The 20,201-nt window shown below is 44.7% G+C and overlaps 1 protein-coding gene across 8 annotated transcripts in view; it reads right to left on the bottom strand.

The window, feature by feature from the left end:
- The window catches only part of SIPA1L2 (signal induced proliferation associated 1 like 2), a 212,949-nt gene that overhangs the window by 143,117 nt on the left and 49,631 nt on the right, over nucleotides 1–20,201 (bottom strand). For 6 of the 8 annotated variants that reach the window (XM_045783693.2, XM_045783690.2, XM_087863125.1 and 3 more), the window contains exon 3: nucleotides 2,256–2,329. The exons of the other annotated variants lie outside the window; for them this stretch is intronic. The gene's annotated coding sequence lies outside the window, so the exon portion shown is untranslated. The remainder of the gene's footprint in view (nucleotides 1–2,255; nucleotides 2,330–20,201) is intronic. 8 annotated transcript variants of the gene reach the window in all.

Below are 20,201 nucleotides of genomic sequence, written 5' to 3' on the forward strand. Positions count from 1 at the left end.
TATTAGCAGGCTTACAAGATTAAAGTCTGGTATGATAAGCAAATATGAAGAGCCACCCTCCTCCTGAGGGAAAATTCTCAGAGAATACAACCAACCTCATTCATTCATCACCTCAATCTGCTTCCTACCCCCACATACCCTCTCCTCAGCTCATAATTAGCGTGAAATGCAGAATATCCATATTGTTTGCCATTTACCTTCCCACATCATTAAGATTCACAGACAAAACATTTGTTTTATAACCCCAAACAATGATGAGCTCCATAAATACACTTCATTCATTTATTATTTCAACAAACATTGACCACGAACCTACGGAAGGCAGGTAACATGAACGTAGCCTCAGGAGAACCCCAGACAGGCCTCCCAACAGTGTGGTCATAATGCAACTCACGCAATCCCACAGGATCCCAGCTTCCCTGAACAGGGACAGTCACGTGTGTCTGGACGGAACCCGTCACAAAGGGATGACGCTCCAGCCAAGTCCTGGCAGGCGAGCAGTGTCACCGGGGCCTTTGAGCTGGGCGCTGACTGCGAGTAGTGTGTGCAAAGGCACGGAGGCAGAGAAGTCTAGGTCCACAAAGGGGCTGGGAAGCAAACGTGTGGCACATGAGCCAGAGGAGCGGAAAGACACGTCTGTCGTACCAAGGGGCATGAACCTCTGCATATACCAAGAGCCAGTATACGGCCAGAGCGACCAACAGTAGAATTTGCAGATGCCTGAATAAAACCAAAGGGGGTTCTTCAAGAAAGAATAAGAGGAACGGAAGAAGTGTTCGAGCACCAGCCAGGATTTGCAGGCCAGATAGAAACGGGTGGGATTTTCTGAGCTGGATGTCGTGGGGCCTGCACGACCAGCCCCCTTCTCTCCCCACAGCATGTGGTCTCTGCCCCAAGGCGGTCATCACCACACCCATGATCCCCCAGGCACATGCCAAGAGCAGTCAGTAAAATCCCTGCCCTCCTGCCCCCCACTTCCAGCCTGCCTCACACATCTCCTGTCTCCCTCCCTCCCAGCCGACCTGGGCCCCCCCCACCCCGTGACGCCCCTCCTTCTCTGAAGGCTCCACTGCAAATATTTCCAGTCTCACAGGGCCATCCTCTTTAACCGCTGTTTCACTCTTGCCAAGGCCTTTTTCTAGTTCTTCCCAAATGCAGAGATTTGAAAGCAAACACCTCACGTCTGTGGGAAAGTACCTAGAATTAAAGTGGACCCTGTCCGAGTGTAAGCCATTCACAGGGAGGGTTACTGGGAACGACTGGGGAAGCCAGGGGTGTGAGAGGTCTCAGACGTCATCAAGCATCTACGCTCCACGATGAAGGCGGGCACAGTCTGGAAAGTCCACTTAAGTAAGACACTTTTTTCCTACTGATTACAAATCAGTGAGGTACTGCTAATGTGCCTAAAATTCTGGGGGGTTAAAGGAAGGGGCTCAAGGCACAAATACAGCGGGAAAAACTCAACCTTTTTTTTTTTAACTGAAAATCTGCTGATCCAACTTACATTTCGAGGTGAAACATACAAAAATAATGGTCAATATTATTTCTCTTCTGTTTTTTAAGATTTTACTTATTTATTTTAGAGAGAGAGGATAAGAGAGCAGGAGTGGAGGGGAGAGAAACCCAAGCAGACTCCCCACTGAGCACAGAGCCCATGAGGGGTTTGATCTCATGACCCCAAGATCATGACCTGAGCCGATCGCTTAACCGACTGTGCCACCCAGGCCATTTTTGACCATTTTTATCTCGTTTCTATACACCCCTAACTCACTGCGTCAGCACTGCCTCAGATGACAATGACCAGCACGGAGGCAGGACTGCTCTCACTGATCCTGCAGCCCAGCGACAAACAGGCAGAGAGAGTCCTAGTAAATATGGTTTGACGACAGAAACCGTGAGAGTGAACCCCTTTTTTCCCACTGCTCTGCAGAAATGGAGAAGAGCCACTGAAAATGCCTGGAAAGGCATTCTACTCCTAGCCCTCTAGAAGATGGAGTTTAGATTTGTCTAATCTGCAGCTACCCACTCGCACTTTGGGTTTTTTTGTTGTTGTTGCTTAAAATATTTATTAATAATGCCACTTCATCAGTTTACCACATGGCATCTCGCTGTATTCAAAGGAGTTCATTACTCAAAAGACCATCTGTCTAAGAGCTCAACAGAAGGTTTAAATAATCAGTAGTGAAGAATGTACAGTCACATTATATCAAGTCAAATATTTACATCTCTTGGATTTTAAATACGAACGTTCTTACCCAGCCATCCGCCACCAGTCAGACTTCATTACTACGCTGTTCTCTTGGTATCTTTACCTTCTAGATTTTCACACCTGTACAGAAATGACAACATGAGGAGGAGGGCTTTTAACTTATGCAAACAGGACTGCCAATCATAACCATCTATGCGGCACCTTCATTTAGGCAAGAGAAAAATCCTGACGGCAGCAGCATTTGCAAGCAGAAAAGCAGTTAAACACGAATCAGAAACACATTTGGGGAAAACAGCTGATTCTGCCTTTCTGAGCATTAATAATTGTGGCTGTTGTTGCTGCCGCGACAATCAGAAACCGTCAGAGCAGCAGAGGCTCCGCCAGCCCCGTGTCAGGGCAGGCAACCCCTGGACCAGCTTCGCGATGCAGACGGCACAGCCCCGGGCTGGCAAAGCCCTCGCCACCAGGAACGAATACGGTAAAAAATCGGGACAAGTGCATGGGTTCACGCAGACAAACAGTGAAGAAAAAACTGCTTTCAAAGTGTTTCAAATTAAACACAAACACGAATATGTTGATACAAGTCTGAAAAGGAAAAAAAAAAGGCAAGCTGAAAGAGGTATTGCCAAATCGATTCTCTAGGTACCAGTTTAAAGTACTGAGTACAGGGGAGCCTGGGTGGCTCAGTCCATTAAGCTTCTGCCTTCTGCTCAGGTCATGATCTCAGGGTCCTGGGATCGAGCCCTGCATGGGCACTCTGCTCAGCGGGGAGCCTGCTTCTCCCTCTCCCTCTGCTGCTCCCCCTGCTTATGCTCTCTCCCGCACGCACGCTCTATCTCAAAAAAATAAATAAAATCTTTTAAAGATAAATAAAAATAAAGTACTGAGTGCAGTAGTCTAACTAAACAGCGCACTGATGAGCGGGAACAGCAAGGACTTTGGGGAAAGCGTGAACGAGAACCCCTCGATTTCCCAGCTGGTGGCCTTGGACAAACCCCTCATGCATCCCTGAGCTGCTTCCTCATCTGCAGAGGGATGATAAAGGAAGGGGATTATACGGCAACCTGTAGGATCGACAGGAAGGTTAAGGGAGATAATGGGGGGACTGTGCTTGAGATGTGGGTACTCCAAACGTGCAAACACAAAACCACAGCCTTCTCTCATTTTCCCCTGGAAGAAGTTCTGTTTTTATTCTGTGACCCAGATCCAGTTCTCTCTCCGTCTCGAAGATGAAAAGGTTCGATCTGCAACACCAGGTAGCTTAAGGTCCCCGACAACTTCCACATTCAAGGACTGGAAGGAGCCCAGGGTGTGTGGGTGCCACGTGGGGTTTACTGCTCCCGGCTGCACTGGGGGTGGAAAGCAAACTAACTGAAGATGCGCTGCGAGCATGTGGAAAGTAACTGCAAACCAAAGGCAGGACGCCAAAGCCGATAAACAAGGAGTACTCACAGCAAGAGCGTTAGGGATTCACCAGGAGGAAAGAGGTCCCAGTGGGAGGGGGTGAGATGTGAGCAGGGCCTCAAAGAATGGTTCCCCTCCATCTTCAAAGAGAGAAAGGGCAGTGCGCTCCAGGCTGTGCAGAGCCCGTGGAGGCTGATGGATAAGTGGGTGTGGCGGGAGCAAATGATTCATCGTGAACATTAAAAGCAAAAGCTGGAAAGACTAGTTATTTAGCTGAAGTGTTGAGTCTTAAAAAGCCACGTGGGGAAATTTTAACTTTATCTTGAAAACAACAGGTTTTGAAGTCAGAGAGAGGTTTAACTTAGATGAAGTACATTTATATCGTTTTTATATCAATTTATAGTACTTACAAAAAAACTAGATTTAGCCAGTGCCCAACAAAGAGTGGGCAGTGATTAAATGTGAGCTTCCATTAGTATTGATAACAATACGTTTATATATGGCACTTATGTCTTTCTTGTCCTCTTGAGGACCAGAGTTGCAGCCGGGAGATGGGTGGCTCTCGCTAACTTACGGAATTGGTGTCTGACTCCAAACAGGTAAGCAGTAAGGATTTGTTGAATAAACGAATGCATAAGTGAGTGGATCATCATGATAGATACAGTGTTAGGGAAGAAAAGGGGAGAACGAAGAAGGGAAGAGACAGGACCAGGGGGATGAAAGCAGATTCCTGTGTGTCAGGCCACTCCCATGGACGCGACCGTGTGGGCCCCGTCTCAGGTCCAGCTACTCATGGGAGGCGGCCAGACACCAAGGAGAAGAAGCCCACCCAAGATTTTGACAGAGGAGCTACTCCACCACCTACTGTATTTATACAGCTGACCCCTGAGCAACACTGGGGGGTTTACAGGTGCTGACCCCCCCACAATCGAAAATCCCCGTGTAACATCTGACTCTCCCAAAACTTAACTGCTAATAGTCTATCGTTGACCAGAAGCCTTACTGATAACACACACAGTTGATCAACATATATTTTGTATATGAATTCTATACAGTATTCTTACAATAAAGTAAGCTAGAGAAAAGAAAATGTTAGGAAGAAAATCATAAGAGAAATACAGAACTGTATATATAAAAAAATCCCGTGTAGAAGTGGACCCATGCAGTTCAAACCTGTGTTGTTCAAGGGTCCGCTGTCCTCTTTCCCCTCTGGGCCGCTAATGAACATATTCCCCCCCTTATAAAATATATGTCTCAGCCTTCTTCACCTATCAAACTCATTTTAAAAACAGACCTCTTCTGTAGTTTGTATTTCCTGTCTTCAACTGGACTATAAATCCCTAGAGTATGAATACACATGTATATTCACAACGAAGCTAGAACTATCAGGGAGCGATCGGTCAAAATTTTCTTTTTAACAACAGACAAAGCATCAGCAAAACCCACCTTGTGGTAACCCGTGTTCATTCTTTCATTCAAGCACTCACTGAGCATTTACTCCTTGGCAAGATGCATGGTGCATGAGGAAAGATACATAACGCGTGAGCCCTGACTTCATGAAGCTTATCATCTACTCGAGGAGGCAGGACTGACATACAAGTCTTCCCACAACATTGCTTTCCATTTCACCTCTAAGAAAATAGTTATTTTCCAATACAATCACTATTAAAGACCAAATGGACACATTCTTGATCTCCTGTCTGTGCCTCTGAGAGATCTATAGTAACAAGTGCTAAAATTATTTCAATGCAGCCATGCGAGGAAATGAGAAAAGAAGTAGGAAAGATCTAGGAGTTAGATTTGAGACAGGGCACATCAGTAGCAACACTGTCTTGGGGACGTCAGTACGAGGACAAGAGGTCCACAACCCAGAGGAGAGGGGCTCGCTCAGGAAGAGACGGGGCACAGCTATGCTAAAATAATATCATATAAGGAAATAAAATATTTACACTTGAAGTTCTATTTTTAACAAACGTACTTTAATCCAACCTCTCAAATACCCAAACCTTCAAAAGGAAATCTCTTTCCCCGCAATGCTTCCCTAAAAATAGCCCCCTTTTTCGCTCTCAAAATACCGTGTAGATTTCCCTTCAGTTTGCTTTTGCAAGAACGCCGGTCTAATGCAGAATGAAGCCATGACTCACGTTAACTAGAGCACTCTGTGTGTCATGCACACACATCTCGACGCTGTGACACACGGGGGGCGTGTTTTCCTTCTGGAACTGTGATCTGCGTCTAGCCCGTGTTTGTGGGCACCCCTGGCCTTGCAGCTGTCGCCGGCGAGCTGGGTATTGTTCCCAGGCATTCCATAGAGTTCGTCAGTTTAATTTTATCAAACGGGCTAAAAGAAGGTTCAATTATTTTTATTAAAATAACAATAAGGGAGTAATTCCCAGCAATGAGTGTCTGAGCGAGAGGTTCTGCACCCCCCATGTGCGTGTCGGTGATTAGCAAAACTCAAATGTCCCCTCTTCCCTGAAATAACTGCCTATGGAATAAAAGCAAGTACGTTAAACTAGGAATTACATGTATGTACCTTAATTAGCCCACGCTGGCAGAGGCTTTTACTTTAAAATCTGATACAACACAAACATCTGAGAAGCTTCTAGGCTTTACATCACCTCACTAATCTCGGCAGTACTGAGAAAATGAACCACACTCCTATCAAACAACTGAAATCACCCAGTGAGACGTATTTATCTTGCAGCGTTGTAAGCCCCGTACCCAAACTCAAACAGAAGTCTTTCCGACTCAACAATTCATCTCCAAGGTAACTTAGGCCCGAGTGGGCAAGCAGGTATTTGTGGAGGAGAGTGCAGGTAATTCGACCCACAATGACATGCTCGGCCTAGCCAGCGCTACCCTGGAACAGCAGAATCCCACTGGGACCTGTGACACCCCCAGGTGGGCGAGCAAGGACAGGTCTCCTTCTCATCGGGACTCCCGAAGACGTGCTCTTCGCCCAAACGCCCAAACACCAGAGACCACAGAACCTGAAATTGTCCGGCCATACACAGCCTCTCACCAAGTCCAAGACAAGGCCAACAGTGACAAAGCCCCCAACTGCTAAATGTAATCTAATAATTTGCATATGTAAGGATAAAGGTCTAGACTATGACATCAGCTTCACAGAAAACTCCGCAGATTCAAAAAAGACTCAACCACCCCACTCCGTCTTTGGAAATCCCAGATAAATGAACAGATGAAAAGGACACAGCAGCAGGGGAGAGCAGACTCTATATAGTCTGTCCAGAAAGTGACAAAAAAACATTTCTAAACAAAACCATTCTGGGAATTCTCCAGTATAGAGAAGTATGGGGCGGGGTGGGGGACAGCCATTCATCACAAGGGTGTTAACTCGCAAGGGTATTAACTAAAGAGTTGCTTCCCTAGCAACTGGATCCTGCTAGAATGTCCTGGAAGAGCATTCTCAAGTAGAGAGAAGCCAGAGTTACCCAGAAGACTGTCAACAGCTCAAGGATCACCTCAACTTGGTGAGAGCCCTCGAACAGCTAGGGCAGGATTCCTTGGAGGCGACATTCCAGCCAAAGATAGCAAGAGCGTCCACAGGCTGAAATGTCTGCCCCAAGAATTCAGGATCCACTGAGCTGTTCGAGAGTTCAACGTGTAGACTGTCATTAAAGCGGCTATCCCCGCCTGTTCTGAAAACTAACAGAGGGATAAAGTGAACTCAGCTGAACCTCGATCATCGGGGGTTTTGCTAGCAGCCCGAGGCCCTCCAAGACCCCCAAACACCTACATCATCTGTTGGAGCCCCAGACTTTTTGGTGGGGACGGGGGTGGAACCTCTGTTGCTTAAGCAAAAAGAACCAAATAATTCATCGCACTGTTTTTAAAAGAATGAACTGCCAAACGTTTCTTCTTCCCTCCCTTCAGGGACAAGGCAGCACCCCGTGAGGTCGAATACACCAGGACGAAAATTGATTCTCTAGGTGTGTTCTGATGCTGCAGACCCTGGTGCGGATGGAATCCTACAATGGGGCAGCTCTCAGTGGCACATGAAACCAGACAGGTAACGTCTGCAGACCAGGAGAAACTAACAGAGACAGAAAAAAGATAAAGTCAGAAGTCTTTCGATGGCACTTGAGAAACTTTGAACTTTTGCTTTGTAAAAGGAGGCATCTTATCTATCCTTTCTTCAACAAACACTTAAACAACAAACTGAAGGCCTCCGAGTTAATGAATATCTGGGTCAGACTAAGCCTGCCAAAAAAACTGATAAGATGATTTACCCAGAAAAAGTTAAACTACACTCTTAAAAAAAAAAAAGTTCATTTCGCTCAATGTTTTACAAAACAGATAACCAAAATCTCAACAGAGGGATGGAGGAGGAAACTGGAAAGTCCAAAAGAGACACAAGCCAACACTTAACCACAGCCCTGGAACAGCAGTCAAGAACGGAGAGAAAATCCTACGCTTGGCCAAGGTAAATTTTCACCCGTGCTCCATCAGCCAAAGATGAACAAATGCTAAAGAGGGTAGCTCAATAAACCAGTGGGATGGAGGGAGATGGCAGGCTGACATAGCACAGTGCCTGTCAGATCCATGGTAGGTGACAGTGGAAAAGTTTGTGGACCTGGTCTCGTTCCCATCTCCCACAATCAGGATGAATGGAGGGCATAACACACCAAATGCCTGTTGCACGAGGAAGGCATTCTATTTTACATAAGACACCCGAGGATTTGGTTGCCAGTCTCCCCATGAAATGTGGACACGAGGGGCTTGAAGAGTGGAGGGAGCTCTTCAGTCCTGGAAGCCACAAGCAGCAGGAGCAGCTGTCGGATTCTGGTCAAGCGGCTACACAATTCTTTGGACGCACGCCATCTTCTCTCTCAGCCCCACAGAACACCAGGTCCTACCAAAGGGTGACTTCGGCCAGTCTTTCCATCCCCTGCCACCGGCCTCTTGTTAACCAAAACTCCAAGGTACTATGGACTTCTGGATCGTCCCCATGTACATTTTTTTCTCTGGCTACTGTGTCTTCCGTGGGTTCTCACTGCTTCGGGGAAGCCGTAACACTTGCTCTCTCCTGTGTTCTGGCAGACAGGACCCAGCATTACCATTACTTACCTTTTTTTTTTTTTTTTTAAGATTTTATATACACACATACATGTATTTGAGAGAGAGAAAGAGCATGCACGCACATGCACAGGCAAGGGCGGCAGCAGAGGGAGAAGCAGGCTCCGTGCTGAGCAGGGATCCTGATGTGGGGCTCAATCCCAGGACCCTGAGATCATGATCTGAGCTGAAGGCAGACACTTCAAAGACTGAGCCACCCATTACTTATCTACATGCTCGTCTCTCCCATTAGACCGAGAACCTAGAAATCAGAGAACTCTACTCAATTTCGTATTCTCTCACCCTGCCTAACAAGGTACCAGGCTCCATGAAGATACAAAAACAAAACAAAACATAAACAAACAAAAAGTCAGCTAAATGCCAACCACCCGTACCAGCATGACACCGCTGTGTGACTTGCCAACAGATAAGTCATATATTTAAAATCTTTAGGTGGAATATTTTTATATAAATTATTATAGCCATATCAACAAAGCAATGTTGGGATGGAGAGCAAGCCGAAACAAAGCAACAGCCTTACTGGAAAAAGTGACAAGCCCTAACGGCACTGTTCAAACACAACCATACCTGGAAAGTCAGTTGCTGTGGGCTTTCATCTTGTACAATGAAACTTCCCCGGAGAGCTGAGAAGTAAGGGAAGCTCTCCCTCTGAGATTTAAACTTTAAAGAGCAAGAAGCCCCAAGGCCTGTAAGATCTGACTGTATGTATCCTAATTAATGGCAAAATATAATTCGAAAACAGAGTTTTGGTCAGGCACTCGGGATGTGGAAAAAGGAGAATTCCGGAGTAAATGTTGGCATCCAGAGAGAAGGAATTAGCCATTAAACAAGGAATATTCTCTCATGACATCTCTGCCTGAATCCAGTGACTGTTCATTCATCAATCTTCCCCATTCCCATTGCGAACATGCCAAGCAACCTCCAGATCTCTGCCTACCTCGAGGCAGAGAAAGTGGGGACTAAGAAGAGGTCCCCATGACTGTATTTATTTCCGTAAATTACTAAGTGGGCACTCCTGTTACATGCTCAGGTTAGTGAGCTTGGTTATTGTGATTATAGGTCTGAGAGATGGAGCTCATCTCCATATGCTGAAAAAAGAATTTTTTTTTCTGAATGCCAAGTGATGAATGTCACCCATAAAAGTCTTTTGAAGAGCTGGCTGGCATTCCCGCTGGTCGATGCACGATCCCACGTATTCAGGCATGTTTTCTTCAAACCTCTATATGAATCATGTTTTACTGAGGGACATCGCTTCTGGTCAACAGTTCTTTTGTTTGTGTTTTGTTTTGTTTTGTTTTGTTTATCAAACAGACAACAATTTACTCAGCAAGACTCCCTGTCCTGTGTAAAACTAACCTCTTATCTCTCAGCATAGAAATGTCACAGAAACAGTTTGGCTTCACCAGTACTAAGTTAACGCTGCCTTGGCAGGGCTGAGGTTAATTTCTGCAAAATTTAATTTGCAAAAACCAGCCCAAGGCTACCCTGATAGAAATTCACTTGATGTGTTAATTTCACACTTTAGCGTCCTCATCCCACTGGTGGTTGGGTGATCTCGAGGATACGAAGCAGGGGAGGGTCTGAATGTGCCCAAGCAACCTCAGACTCCAGCCCTCTACACCTGCAGGGAGCCAGGGCCCAGCTTCCGCCCTCCTGCCTGCCAATGGGAGAGCAGGGATTGTGACAGAAATCGGCCAGGCTGAGTAAATTATTTTCATTATGCAGAGCTCTACACGGGGCACCAGCGCCTCATTTAATCAATTCTTTCTTCCACATCTGCACATAGGAGGGACGCTTTCAATATGGCCAAATAATGACATAAACTCAATTGGCTCCAGTTATTCTAACAGGTACCAGGCACCTTCGGCTCCACAGCCAAGGGCACCAAGCCTGGGAACTACACGAGCGAAAAGTACAACCCCTTTTTGCGCAGGTCTGTGTTCTTGAGAAGAAGTGTGCCAGCTTCATTCACATTAAATGCTCTGGCATAAAAACACTGTTTATAAAGACCATGAGGTAATGAGATGTGCAATGTCCGAATGCTTATATATATATATATGATTATATATATATATATACACACACACATATATATTAAAATATATATACAGGATGTTCACAACTATATAATATAACCACACGTGGATATATAGACACATTTAATTCATAGAAAAAAGATGGTGTCAGTTTTCATCTTTGGGTTTTGGTACTTGGGGTGATTTTATTTCCTTCTTTCTATCCAGATATTATATATAGGATACATATTACTTTTGACACCCTACAATGCAAAGAAGCCTTTGGATATAAATATAAATATCCTCAATTTATCAGTAAGTGAAGATCTATGTCTACCACTTTAAATCAGGAAATTGCTCGATTGTCGGAGTGAGCTGTGATGCTTCCAGGGGAGGCTAATTTGATAGAGATATAAGTTGACTCTATCTGTTTACCAGGGCAATAAAAGTTCTGGGATCCAGGGAGGGTAATACCTACATGTCAGCAAATCTATCTAGAAACAAATTTCCTTCCTGCTGATGCCCCCGAATTCATTCACGACTTTTAATCCCTGCCCATCCCTTTATCTCCATTTCACGCCAAATCGTTGGCCTTTCAGGGCCCACAGAAGATCAGAACAAAATGACCCCTGTGTTGGCAACAAAGAAACTTGGTTTGAGCTCAAAAACAAGAGTACTTGGGACGCTCGGGCATCACGGCAGCCAGCAATCCCATTCTGCTGTCCCACCAGACTGTTCGGATGGAATCACTTGGCCACCTCTGACCCCAAATCACATCCCCAAACCGAGCAGTTAATAAGGCATCGGTAATCTGGTCATCAGTAATTTCTAAGCAAAAAATAACATTTGAAAGAAGCTGTTCTTCCCTGTCAATCTTCTACCCAGTGGCCTTTAAAAAAACCCTTGGAAATACAAAATTTAATCTGGAGTCTTCTTTGCAGATCTTCTGCCTATCTGGCAAGGGAGTATTCATTCATAGCTCCTGTTAAAAGGGCATAATCCCTCAGAAACGGGAAGGTTTTCCATGGATGGCTCTGTCCTCATGGAAAGGGTGTCACTGCTTCCTGGTCAACATGGTCAGCAGGAAGAACCCCCAGTTCTCCACCACCTGTGCCTCTGGCAGATGAGGGCAGAAGGAGCAGCACTGGGGGAGGCAGGCCCAGGCCAGGGGCAGGGCGAGGCCTCCAGCCTTCAGGAGGCTCACTGATGAGGCCCGGGATCTTGATGCCAAGTCTCTCCCAAAGTAGGCCTCAGACCCAGGCTGTGTTGGTGGTAAGTTCTAGTAAGAAATGGAAGCTTCTAAGTGGATATAATTACCTCGAAGGGAACAGAATCATGAGGGGTATCATTACTGGAAAAATGCCAAAATAAAAAGATGGGATATAAGAAATGTAAATTATTCCACTAAAGATCCTGGGCTGTAGAGCCCAGATATTTATGAAGAAGAAAAAAGTAAACAAGAAAACTGAAGGATCCTGAGCTAGAATTTTGATAGATATAAAAAGAAGTCTTTTTTGAAGCATTACTTTCGTTCATCAAATATTAATTAAGTACCTACCACCTGTCAGACAAACACACCATGATCATTACACATTTGTGCACACGTATAAAAGCCACTCCCTACACGGACCAGCTCCCTGGGAGGCAGACCACAATCCCCAGGTCAGTAAGATAAAGTCAGCCGGATAAAATGAGTTCCTGGACCTTTGTGGTACATGCCCTCAATGACCTCCTATTCTCACAGATTATCTTCCCAACTCCAAATAACTGTCTGTCAGTGGAAAAGAGAATAAGGTTTCAGATAAATTTCAAGAAGTCAGCTTTGTTTATTTTAAATGGATGTGCAAATATGCGTCCGTCACCATGTGATCAGAACAAGGACTGTATGTTTTAGGCACTTCCTTGCCAGACGGTGAGTAGCCCCCGTTCCGTAGCTGCTGTGGCCAAGCAAGCTTGCGGATATTATTATCAGCAGGCAAAGCTAACCGGAACATCAACTCACAAACATGAGGCCAAAACAATGCCAAAATCATACACTAACAATTCTTTCAATATACAAGAATTCAAACGAGATCCCATACTCATTTTCTTTGAGTTTGGTCCTAGATCAGGTAAGTACACAGGTCACCTATTCATCCTATGCTCCTCGCTGTCACAGAGACACAACACACAGAGTCTCCAATAACACGAAACGGAGAACTAACGTGTGTCCAGGGTAAATAGCTCTGTTAACTTTCTGGTCATTTCTGCTACATCTATATCCACCATACAAAGGCAGGCGATCCCTGTCTTCTATCTTTGACTGGCACATCTTCCGGTGTGACCCTGGCGAAGTTCCTCATCTTGGCTGGCCTTTGAATGTCTCACCTGTACAGCGAGGCTTGGACTACACGGGTGGTCCCCAAACATTCAACGGGCAACACAGATGACTGCATCAGAATGATCTTGATGAAAATTCCATTTACTAGTCTCCACCTTAACCTACTGATTCAAAGTCCAGGGGCAGGAGAGAAGGGGACACGAGGCAGCACGTGCAGTGGGCCTGGGAACAGAGAGTTCAACAGAGGGCTCTGGTGGCTCCTGATCTGCAGGTTTGGAAATGACAAGCCCCTTCAGGGCTGGAGGTGAAGGGGAGGCCAGAGAACCAAGCAGCTGGAGTGTCCCCACTGCTCCAGCTGCCCTCTGACGCCCGAAGAGAATAACTATGGCATGAACACGGATGAGCTCCCGAGATCAGCAACAAACCCCCACAGGGGTTTGGAGAGCGTGGGACCCGAGAGAGGTAATGAAGTGAAGAAATGGGGAAAACAGTCCACATGTAGTTGGAAAAATCAAAATGTTTCCCTTGAAAAGACAGGCCAGGCCTGTCCTACAGAGTGACACAGATTCCAAGAGCAAGAGGAGTCATAAATTTGTAACCAGCATAAAGAAGGAGTTAAGAAATCATCAGTATCAATCCTAAAAGTCATCTACAATAGCTCAGAGTCTATCCCCTCACTAAGCACTGCCAAAGAAAATCTTTACTTGGCTAATTGCCTCGTTGCAAATTAGTTTGGGTATGATCTTTATGAAGACGTGTACTCTAAAAAGTCAAAGCTATACAGCGGGGATTCTAGTACACTGCCTATCATGGAATTTTAATGGCAGGAGATGCAACAAAGGAGGAAAGGAATGATAAATAATATCCAGTCTATTATGTGGACACTCTACGGGCATCACATTATTTTACAAGGAGAGATTGTTTTTCCATTATGACTGCTAGGAAACTCATGTTTCTGCCTCCTAATGGAGTGATGCGTATTTCCGACAATGGATTAGAACCCAGCAAGTTCGGGTGGCCATTTTTAAAAAACAAGTTTAACATTTACTACTAGTTTTATCTGTTTAATCCCATTTGTTAAGCAGACCCGGGCAAGCAGATCCCCTCAATGGAGGAAAATGCATCTTTTTAGACAGAGAGTAGAGATTCAAGAACAAGAAGATGCTTCACATGTTCGTTCTTTCCCCCTAGCACTATAAACTATGCACACTTTAGAGCGTTTTAAAAGAAAAAAGAAGAGCGAATAAAAATTAGCAATCTAATGAACACCTGCGAAGCGATGTGTCTGGAAAGCCGGGACGTTGCAGGAGAGCATCACCTGACAGACCGCCAAACCTCGATATTTTTAGGCTATTCAGACTCTTTATAAAGAAAAAACAAAAAAAATCCTACATGCCTGAACTGTGAGGCGGGAGAGCCTACTTGTAACTCAGCCCTTGTCAGACCAAATCCAGCAGAGCCTCAGAAGGTTCAAAAGCCTTTTTATAAACCTATTGTGTGGGTTAGTGCCTAAAAATAGTATGTATGGTTCGGCAGGCAGAACACACCGAGGGATAATTCCGACACACTCAACTGCCAAACAATAGACAAAGGGGTGGCAAAGGACGCCAAACATATTCGTGGGCGGCACCTAAGCCCCTGCAGTCGCCCCCTCCGGCTCCTGACCTGTCTGAACACCCGGGACCCACTGAGCCACTCCAGCCTAGACGGGAGAGGGACGGGAGGGGGCAAGGGGGCACTGGTTCCACACGATTCTAGATCCTACAGTACTCACAGCCACTTTCAAGAGACTCCATCCCTCACTGCAACAGACAAGACTGATGGTGATAATGACATTACAGGAACGATGGAATATGGCCCTTCTGGGTCTCCCCTACAGTAAGGCAGCGTTTTCCGCCTCCCCTGCCTGTCACAATCAGCCGGGGAAGTTTTAAAAAATACGGACAACGGAAATTGAGTCGCAATTCAGTTTCTAAGTATCAGTTTTAGAAATCTGGCACTGGTATTTTTTAAACCTTCCTGGGCGATTCGGATGGGTAGCGGAGGGTGAAAACCACTGCTTACAACAACAAAGGCTTTTAGGCCAAGTCAGGTCCACCACCCAGGTGGAAGCAGGCTACAAAAGCCAGCTGGGAGGGGGTGAGCATCAGGCACTCAGCCTGCAAAGGACGGGCCACCAAGAGGCCACCAGTGCTACGTTTCTAGACACCACTCCTGGAAAGAATAAAAATCCACTCACAATAGGCAACTATGAAATAGTCAGATAAGATCATAAAAGAGTAAACACTTGCGACCTCAGTTTTAGTACTCCATCCCCATTCTCCCTTAGCTCTCACTTGTCCTTCCCTCATTACAAAAAAGGAGACTCGGCCATGCATTTTTATGGTAGGGAGAGGACAAGGCCGAGATGGGAGAATAAATTATAGCTTCTTACAAACAGATTTCAGGGACGCCTGGGTGGCTCAGTCAGTTAAGTGTCTGCCTTCAGCTCAGGTCATGATCCCGGGGTCCTGGGATCAAATCTCACATCAGGCTCCTGCTCAGCGGGGAGCCTGCTTATCCGCCTGTCACTCCCCCTGCTTGTTCTTTCTCTCTCTCTCTCTCTCTCTGATGAATAAATAAATAAAATCTTGAAAAAATTTTTAAAAATTAAAAAAATATATTTCAGTTGATTTTCCAGATAAAATCGAAGGGAGATAAACAATGACTGGATTATTTGCAACAAGCACTGTGCCACTGAATTTGGATGAAAATCTTACAACAGATTATCATACCCTTTTCGCCAATATCAAAATTAGGGCCCATAAAAGATTAAGGAAGTTGCCCAGGTTATATTAAGCTAATAATCCGACAACCTGAGTGGCAGACACGGTCACTGTCCAAATTTAAAACGGAGGTTCTTTTGCATTCTTGTCACTAACCTATACTACTTTCACCAAGCCCGTTTGCCAGATGTTTTTGTGCAAATCCGTGGGAGTCAGCATGGACTCTGGCTAAGAGCCAGGGGCTTGCATACAAGAGCCCTGGGTATCTCTGTCCTCAGAGTGCCTGCATCCGCAGGGCACAGAAGACAGCAACAGGAGCTGTTCACATTTAAGGAAAGCGTACCTGCCGAGGGCTTACAACAAGCCTTAGAACAGAGAAGTGGCACAAATGCTGGCTACTACTATCACTATGCTGACTGTAGGAGAAAATCAAAGAATCCGATCTTAGAAACATGTTCACAGTTGTTAGGTAATTAAATATAAAAACTTAGCGTGTTTCACTGCACGTGCAGACCCTCTAAATAACCTTATAGAAGCGACGACTGCCATGACTTTATGTCAGTTGAGCGTCGAGATGTGAAGGGGACCAAACGTCCCAGACCACAGAAGCGTGAGGCACAGGGGCTGAGTTTGAAATGACACCCAAAATGTGATGGTGCCCTCTCCACCTCTATCAGACACATGGTTAATTACCACCGAACTGCTTCTCTCGAGGAAAAATAGTTATTTTACTTCAGAATCAAAGTCTTAACACTATCCATTGTTCTCACTGAATGCTTCCTTTATGAAATCTTCCACCCATATTTCCTCCAGCGAAATGTTTAATAACAAACAAAGGAAAAGAAAACACACCATGCTGACATGTAACTTACAAAGTTACAATGTGTTCTGTGGGAGCGCCCTGCTGGCATCCAGGTGCATGAACTAAGAACGGTATTCACAGCTTTTCAGTAAGGGCATGTTCAGAATTATCTTTATAAGATAGTACTGCAAATGTTTTCGAAATAAGAACTCTCTAGAAGACTCACACAAAGTTGGACCCTGCACAGTAAACATTTTGGAAGGGAACTCCTAACATACTGACTTGACTATTCATCCCGTTCGCCTCTCAGAGGTCGTACACAACTAAGAAGCTACTTCAGGTGAATTTTCTACCAACCAGGAAAAGGTCCAGCTTTCGTGATGCTCACGGACAAGTGTGTTTTGAGAGGCTTGCTACTTCAAGCGGGTGTTGGGGTCATGGACAGGTTATTCACCCAACATTCATCTGAGTATCAGAACATACCATGATTGTTTCATATTATTCTTGTGCACATTCAGATTTTGCTAGGATTCTATTTGGTCTCACACATCAAATGTTTATCTTTGTGAATGATCGATATATAGATATATGGACGGGACTGGTATAATTGCACCAATTCTTCTTGTTGGTTCTTCTCAGAAAATAAGACCATGTCTTGAAATCTCCGTAAGATAAGACAAAACAGATGATTTAGCCTTCCCCAGAAGTCACCTGCCCTTAGGGCATTGCCAAAGAATGAGGTCTGAGAGCCCGGCTCCTCCTGGCTTCACAACTGATTTGCTGGGTAACCTTGAGCACATCACCTGACCTCCCTGGGGCTCAGCTTTCTTACCTTTAAAATGTGGATAATAACACCCACTTCAAAGAACTGCTGGGAGATTAAATGGGATAGCTGAAGTACTAAAATATTATCTACCATATAGTAGTAACAGTAAGCAAATAAACTGTAATAGTGTACCAGAATAATTACTGGGAAGAGGAGAAAATGGCCCACAAATATACTGCACATGAGATGGTCTGCCTCACTCCTTCATAAAGTCCATCCCAGGTGATTACATCGATCAGGGTTACATTTTGGGAAAAATTATTTGTAATACAATGCACACAAAACACATTGTCATTTAATTGACTAGATAGAACCTAATGGTAAGAAAAGAAATTGGAAAAAGAGAAGGAAAAGAAATCCCTGGTTATCAAGAAAAGTGCATCTTACCTTGTAAATTAAGAAAAATAATCCTTACCATAATAAATGACAGGTTTGTAAAAAACAAAATGAAATGACTAATGATTCGGAAGGAAGGAAGGAAGGAAGGAAGGAAGGAAGGAAGGAAGGAAGGAAGGAAGTCCTAAGAACAAAGCAGTTTTAAGCATCACTGGCATAAATCAGTCCACAAGAAACCAGAGCACTGGACCTATCATCACATGAAGGACCAAACCCTTCTTTGTTCAAGTGATGGGCTCAGGAGAGTCCTCTCAGCCTTGGGAGGAGGCGGCAGAGCAAACCAACAGGACTAGCCCCAGTGCAGGAGGAGAAAGGATGGCTCCAAGAGGAATCTTGCTCAGCCTTGGCTCCTAACAGAGTGCTCCTTGGTGACCTCACCAAATCTCATACCCCATGCGATCATACACAAATCCATCAAATCATCTGTTTCCACACATCTTTTCTGCTATGAATAAAGCACACCAAAATGTGTCTAACTGTATTCATTCATCCATTCAAACATGTGTATTAAGTGCCTATGACATGCCGGCCTACCCGATGCAGAGATCCATGGTCAACTCAGCCCACTGGTATTTCCCTAGTATTTGATGATCACAGCAATCAAACCTCTCGGGAGAGCTCTTTGTATATGCTTCTTTCTTCCCTGCTGAATGATAAACTCTCAAAGGGAAGGACCACATTTTAATCATCTTGTTTCCCTTGGCTCCTAACAGAGCGCTCCACCAACAGAAACTACCCATAAATGTTCACTGAACTAAATCACCTCCAGGAGGCATGGAACGGGAGAGCCCACAGCCTCCCTTCGATGAGGTCTTCAGATTCTAAAATCCACCCTTTCTAAACCTGGCTGATATGAAATGGAACATTTTGAAACAAAATCTGGAACATGTCTGTGTTACCCCATGAGTATAAGCAACAAAAAATGAAATTCAGGAAGAGATGTGAGATCACCCAAACACTTTATATATAGGCCAGTCCATTTCCCAATGTCCAAGTGCCTGAGTCAAGATCAGGCACCATCACAGCTCAGACTTCATTTTGACATCTGGATCCTGGCAACAGTTGGCACATTGCTACCTGAAGCAAGCAGATGGCATCCACCCCAGTGCTGTTCCCCTAAGTAGAGACATCTAAGTATGATGCCTCTGCAGAAACCTGGGAAGGACAACGAGAAATTTACCTGGCTAACACTCTAAGTCAATGGAATAAACTGAGGCCCCTCTTGAGGTCCACCAGAGCCTTAGAACTTCACTGGCCTTACAAAGTTGGCCAAAAAGAAAAAAGGACAGGATGGAAAGGAAGCCCAGTACCCCCCACCAAGACTTATTTTGATTCCAAGAAGGTGCAAGGTTGAAGGTAAAGCTGAGAGCAGAGGAGAGGAACAAGATATTCCTTTCTAATAAGAAAGTGCCTAAAGAGTTAATTCCTATCAGAAATCTGAAGGCTGAAAGACACACCATGAGAACAGTATGGTACCAGCTATCCTGGAAAATCCTATTCATCTTTGTAAGGACTAGAATTTGGAACTCAGCCCAACTTTTTCTTACTAATCCCCTAATGATAATAATTGATTTCTCCCAGAGAACAAGTCTCCTGATCCTCCGATAAACAGGCTGCTAAGCCTTCATGAAGGCTAAATAAGTCCTAATTTCATCAGTGGGAAAATGAGGAGACCAAATGGTAAAACCATCCCTCTAAGATTACGCAACAAGTCAGCAATTAAACCAGTGCAGCTCCTCCTCAGGTCCGATGCTCTTACAAAACTTGCAGATTTCAAGCAATGTACTCTTGACATATAAATTATGTGAGGATAATCGTCCTTATACAACAGAAAATAGCAAATGAACTTCACTCAGACCTTACTAACAACAGACACGTGGTACGGACTTGTGATGGCCCCTCTACCTGGGTTGTAATCATAACCTGTGTTAGGACAGCATCTGAAATGGATTTTCAATGCAGCAAAAAGACTAGCCTTACTCCACACTACGCTCTTAAAGAGTTCATCGGGGTTCACATCATAAGCAACTCAAACGGTTAAAAAAAAAAAAAGTTGGTAACTAAGAATTTGCAAAAATTCTTATATCATGTCACAAAGGACTAATATTCAGAATAATAAAGTTTCCAAAAAAAATCAGTACATGCAATAATTCCAAAGATAAGTGGACAAAAAAATTACAAGTGGCCAATAAAGGTGCCTAACTTCAGGATTAATTTTTTTTAAAGAACATAAATATTAAAACAATGAAAGAGTTTTTCCTTTAGAATCAGAGACAAAATACTGAGATTATTCACTGCTGGTGCCGGCTGGAGACTCACTCCTGAGTCACGGATGGAATTCTCAAGGGCACAATCTATCTGAAG

This window comes from Ursus americanus, chromosome 6 (genome assembly GCF_024610735.1).
Source record: "Ursus americanus isolate L20-20 chromosome 6, mUrsAme1.1.p, whole genome shotgun sequence".
Taxonomy (NCBI): Eukaryota; Metazoa; Chordata; class Mammalia; order Carnivora; family Ursidae; genus Ursus; species Ursus americanus.